This window comes from Bombus fervidus, chromosome 4 (genome assembly GCF_041682495.2).
Source record: "Bombus fervidus isolate BK054 chromosome 4, iyBomFerv1, whole genome shotgun sequence".
Lineage (NCBI taxonomy): Eukaryota > Metazoa > Arthropoda > Insecta > Hymenoptera > Apidae > Bombus > Bombus fervidus.
In genome coordinates, this window is record NC_091520.1 from 8,693,627 (window position 1) to 8,700,495 (window position 6,869).

Below are 6,869 nucleotides of genomic sequence, written 5' to 3' on the forward strand. Positions count from 1 at the left end.
TCTCTTGCGATCACTTCGTGTCTCCTTCCCCTCTATTTCCTCGCTCACTGTCTGATCTATTGCCTACTCCCTTTCTCTTGCGCGCACGCCTTCTTTCTTCCTCCATTATTTGTATTCTTCTCCGTTCTACAAACACCAGAAGAATTTATTTGTATTTGACTCCATCCTGAAAAGTCTACTTTTGATAATCTATATTTGCGGAGACATATCGATAATGCGACCTTATAAGAATGAAAGTTACTTCGGAGCTAATTCAATGTAGACTAGAAAATTACTTTCTATATAGAATAGCTATATGGGGAACAAAGAATAGCTAGAAGAAAAGTTTATAATTGTGGACTAACAGAGCACTACATTGACGAGCAAAAGATCGATGACGTTTCTTCGATACGATGTTTTACCGCTACTGCTAAAGTTACAATTTCTCTGTAGTAAATGGAAAGTTAAGCGATTAGATATAAAAAAGATATTTCGCTAAACAACGGCGAAACGTAGTGTTAATTTATTCCGCTGTCTCCAGCATTTATGTCTCCACAAGTATTAAAGAAAACTACAAACCCATTTTTAATAAAAATCACTTGAATACTTCGGATGTAACCCACTAAAGAGCTGATAATACGATTCGTGATAATAATAAGATAATAAGTAACAAGAGGACAATATTTGATAATACGAAATGTAATACGTACTATAATGTGCTAGAGAACACCGATAAGAAAAAAATCTTCGAGCTTAATTCATAGAAATTATAAAAAATTTATGGCAAACAGATAGACCGGTAAAGAAAAGTACCAACGTCGGTTCTTGTATGTCTATTGACAATTACGATAATATAAAGGTACATTAAGCGAAATTCGCTCCAATTATCTCATCGTCTGCTGCCTCCAATGTCTCATTCTTAAAAAGGACTATTCCCAACTAGGACTTGGTCGAAAGATGCAGATCTCAGCAAGATAGACGAAGCCTCGGCTTTGGGTATGGTGTCTATGCTCGTTTCTAGTCAACCTCCGGGAGCAGAGTCTCACATTGTGAACCCATTATGATTTAATAGAGCCGACGTGATGTACACACACGCACACACTACGCGCCTGGTAAACTCTTCCGTCTATTCCCGCGCATTGCTAATGGCACACACCAAACAGCTATACCGCTAATAGCTGGCGGTTAATTGCTGAAATTTAATTTTCCATCGAAGAATGGATCGGCCTGCGGCCGTGTTGTCGTAGTTGTTTCGACCTCGAGATACTTTGAGATTTTCCACGTTAACCTGTACGATTCACGTTAATTAGTGGCCGTATACCACTCAAAAAAGAAAGCGAAAAAATACAATTACATCGCAATGGAGAATACATTTCTACAAAGAAAGATCTCTCTTTAAAGTATTAGGTAACGGTGAAATTTCACGATGTTAGTTTGAAAGTCTTTTTCTCTGTTACTCATAATTCGACTATGCTTATTTTATATTTATCATTGTTTCATTAAATATAGAAACAATTATTCGATAGAGGCGATATCAGGATCAGTTCTTAACGTTCCCAGTAATTGTTTTCATCGATAAAGCGTTACTGTGTCTCTTATGAGAATGTTTTCTTTGTATTTAAAAACGACGCTCATCTTTCGCTATTTTAATATCCTTTGAAATATATAAAATCTTAACTTGGTTTATTTCAACTGATTTTACTACTCAATTTCTTAACCGTATGATTTATACAAAATTCGGCTATCGAAAAATGAAGCACGTAAAATACAAGTAGGAAGCTTTATTCGTTGACGATCTTCTTTTTCTGTTTAACAAGTAATCAACAATGTTTAACTCAAACAGTTGCGGTAACCTTGGAGTAAGAAAAATAAAAGACATTGCGAAACCGATTGAAATCTTCTTATCACGGCTACTAAGATAATTAAACGATATTACCAACCGGGTATGAATTCTGAATGCACGTGTCTCTGCTTGCGGTAACCGAGTAACGTATGTATGTAGCGTATATTCCTAATTTGTGGTTACCTTTGCGCACTAACAGAAACGAGAAAATTTAACTGACAAATAAGGAAATACGTAAAACATAGCGAACAGATACTATTTATCATATCTAGCCGGTTCGTTTAATATTTCGACCACTTTTACTTACCTACTTGCTAATGTTAGAAATAACGGTATCACGCCAATGTCATTCGGACACATAGAAACGTACAAGTCACGAAAGAGTTATTAACCAATTTTGAAATGACTTGTGGGAAATATCCCTCTTCTGACGTTCGTATTCTTGTTTGCAAACATATGTCAGACATTTCGTTTCTTGGCAAAAATTTACATCTACGATAAGGCGGCAATAAATTAATACACAGTATCATCTTGTCACTAAACGAGCAAAACGTTCAGATCTCGTCTTTTCCTTCTATTCCGCTAATTGAGTCTTGTAGCCAACAATGTAATGGTACACCGAAATTCGTAATAAAATGAAAAATTCCAATCTAACGAATAAGGGTAATTATATTTTTCTAATGTTTCTTAAGTTTGCAAATTACTCCTAGAAAGTATCGAAATGTGATTAAATTGTTTTTACTTCGAGTCATAGGTGGATCATAGGTGATCTTTGTCAATTAGATTTGATTAAGAAAGGGTGTCGAATAATTGTAAATTTACGACGATTATGTAGACGAACACGCTGACCACTTATGAAATTCGTTGAACGTTCTCTTCATTTAGCGAACAAAACGATTGAAAATTCATAGCGACGAAGCACTGTGCATGGTACTGTTTACTTACCTCGCATCGAATCTTACACAATTTATAAAACAGATGTTGATGCTTCTTGCAAAATGACGACTACCAGCTATTTCATGGGAACAACAAATAAGATAATTGTCTGATACACGTGTAGAACTTTTAATTACGACTATCTTTCTGGCACCATATATAGGAAAAGTAAACGGTCGTAAAGGCACAATTCATTCTTTCGGTAAATTTAACACATTGACAAATCTTATGAGATTATTCAAAATAAAGTAATTGACGTAATTTAAGATAACCTTTCGAATACAAGATCTGTTTCCCTTCAAACATATAACAAACGAGACAAATTAAGAGCAGAACTTGTAAATCAGTATTATATATAACCTATTTCAACAGAATTCTAATCCCTTGACATCGTTCCCTTGAAATTGCAAAATACAGTTGATACTTTTATTTCTTGTCTCAAACGTAGATACGATCTTAAAATACCAGTTTTGTCCGTTAAACGAAGAAGCATCGATGTCTAATACTTTTTTCCTCTCTTTGGAATACGCGTGAAATCGAAAGTTTTCTAATAAATGACGAAGACGATTGTAAGGAAAACATATTAATCACGTTGCGGTCGCGTCACAATAAGAATGTTCGTATTGTGCGGGTGATCTGGTAAATTAAAAAGCAAGAGCCTGGAGAATCGGTCTAATAGATTGACAAATTTTGTTAGACGCGCTGAACGCTACAACCCACTTGCGTCGCTAAATTACGCAGCATTCGTAGAATAGAAGAATCAAGGCCGGACGAGCTGCATTAGAATCATTATTATTACCCACAGTTAATGCTAATCGTCGTTTTTCTCGAGGGCGAATGGCCTTCTATTCCTTGCATTCTTTTGCCGACATAAATGCGAACAAATATATTGATAGCTCTTGCAAAATTGTTCCCTTGCTCGATTAATTTTGTAAATCTTCCACTTTCACTTATTTCGTTTATTATACGTTGAACATTATATTTACATATATACTCACAAAATAACAACTCTGTATTCGACATATTTATTTATTTTCTTTCTCTGTTTTAATCAACACTGCGTCTGTAAATCTTTGATTTCGTATTAGATATAACTCTGTGTATGCACTTTATATGCTGACTGTTCTTCGTGCACATATCCTCTCCTACACATAGCCTTATGGGTCAACCATTTAAAATATAATTTAATATAATTATATAGACATATACAACACGCGTATTGTATTATGTTATAGAATAATTACGATAATTATATGTTATAACAATGTAATAAAATAACTGAATATAAGAGAAATCACATATATCGCCTGTATTTATCGAATTTTCGTGTCGATAATCCTTTATATTTATCTTAATTATGGTCTGAGATGTCCGACCAAAAAACAAATAAAAACTTCTGGAAGATAGCGAAAGAAATCGATTTGTATATAAACGAAACGTGTTTTGACCAATATTAAGAAAGAAATGCAGGTTAGAAATAGCAAGAGAACGGTTGAAACCGGTCGTTTCCGGTAAGCCACGCCGCATACCTCTATCCTCGTTCAATGCGTACTGTCGACGTTAGTCTAGATCAGACTATACCTCGACTCAGAAGACGTTGATGAGGTCTATATGAAAGATGGGTCAGGGTCATGCACAGTGCATCATGTACACACAACGACAAAACTTCCTAACACGAAGCTGACCCATACATTCACGGTAACGCGTTCACGTGCTTTCAAGCGGCCGGCATTGGTAAAAAATGTTCAATTTCTACTAGTCGTTTTATCTTTGGTCGTAACAACTATATCAGTTGTATCACGATACGTGATTTCGTATTTCACACAAATCCAAGTGTCACGTATTTGTTCTATCAATTGCTCTCGATTTCGACAATATATCGCGATTATATATAGCGCGGCAAACATTCGAACGAATTAACGCTTTCGAAGTTAAGAAGCCGATCGCATTCAATTGTCCTCTAACTGCTATTCTGCAGAATTTTCCATCTATTATTATAGCATTCCTAGACGATCAATATATATATACTACAAATATTAATTAAGCATGAATTTATACTAAAATTCAAGAAGCTATTTCGTTCTGATTGATTTCAAGTTTTTGTTTGTTTATTGAAATTACTGGAAAGTTGAATAGCCTGCTGATTATAGCAGCCCCTTTAATCATCGAATGCATCACTGAATCCTTAACGAAGCATTAAAACGTAAAAGGGACTTTAACAAATTATGCGATAATTCATATTTTAAGAATAAATTGGTACTCAAAATAAAGAGGCGATAAGAAAAGTGAGTACTTCTTGACGTTACGTTACCAAAACCGATATTTAGATTAAAATAACTTTTAACGCTGCGTGTTTTTGCATGTGTACGGTTTATTCAAATCTTCTTGCTAGTCGTTCACCTCGGCTCTGATTAGGTCGCGTGGAACGATATACCTGACAATCGCCACGGCTCGTGGTACTCGGCGAGCAAGAAATTCTCGTACAAGAAACACCGAATCGGAGACAAGGTCGAGAAGCAAGCGGATCCCGAGGGGAGCGGACGGTCGGACGACGAGCGACCATCGTAGTCGTGATTTTTCTTTATTTACGGAGGAGTAAGGCAGGGCATTTAATCCTCCGGTAATGCCAAAGCGCATCCTCCAGGAGCGTGCCTAAGGATGCGATCGATAGAGACGACCTGACGTCACGAAGACGTCGCGGAATTCATTACGCGGCTGGGCCTTCTGCCTGTGTCTGTCTGGGCTTAAAAATTAAAAGGCTCTCAAACAGAAACTCCCTTTTTACTTTCGGGCTCGCGGGTTTGTAATCCTTTGACTAGCAGAGGTCTCTGCACGAGTCTCGACCCCCAGAATTTGGGATGGAAGCCTGAAAACAAGCCTTCAGACCTTACCCCCTTCCCAAACGCTTTCCTTCCTCTTTCGTTGAGCGGCGAATCAGCTGAAACCGTCGATCGCCCGATTTAAGTATACTTTTCCGTTTTTTTTTTCCTGTTTCATACAGCCAGTCGAAACCCCTTTCTTCCCTGTGAGCATTACGGCCTATTTGCGGGCGATTTAACGAAACCATTACAAACCATCGGACTGCTCCAAGAGGACGATCTTCGCTTATCGTATAACGAAATTTCAAATACGCTCGATCAAGTAAACATTTCTTACCCTGTTCGCCGGTGACGAACTTAGCTGCGTTACCAGTGATCTGCATGGTTTATTAAAATTGTTATTTAAAGATATTTAGTACATTTTTGTGAATATATAACATACTTTCTTATTCAATCCTTGCTCGGCGGAGACTACCCCTTTTCTATCCCTATATGACAATTAAATTGACTTAACTCCTTGACGCTCATGCTCGTGCGAGACACGAGCTTAGCCAATACATGGTTTTTGACAAATCGTTTTCGTATTCATAAAAACGCTTTTTCTTCACTTTTGTATTTTGTATTTTATGCATTAAGAAGATAAGATATGACGTTAGAATTATAAAACAATATGTTATTATCTATATAAGCAAGAATGAATTTCGGTTAAGTCGATGAAAATTGCATATTAAGGGATGAAAAAATATAGTCGTTCATGTACAACGATTCACGACACGTATTATAGAAATTTTTTATGAATATATTACGTGTGTTGTATAAAACTTTTTCCATTAGCGTTATTGTGAAACACGTTTATCGTTGTAGTGAAAAAAAGTATTTAATATATAGCGTGAATAATTGGTATAAACATATAATTAATGCTAAAGGTGTTCGCTCTAAATTAATTAATTATAATAGAAAATCAACTGTTTAAATAATTTCGTCGCCTTCGTGAAGTGTGTGTTTTCAACAAATATCGTGAAACTTTTATATACATTTTCCGATTTGTTCCGAATTTTACCAATGAGATTATGTTGCTTGTATTATGTCATATGTCATACAAAATCTCTTACATAACAAACATAACATATTCGGGAACAGAGTCTATGAATCTAAATACTTCCGTGAGCTATTGATATGTGTATTTCCAAATAAAATTAACCCAGGCTTCGCTGTACAATGATTAGACGTATATCGTAGGATATTTAAAGAGCCTAAATATCTTTTTCTAAATTATAAGTAATATATATATA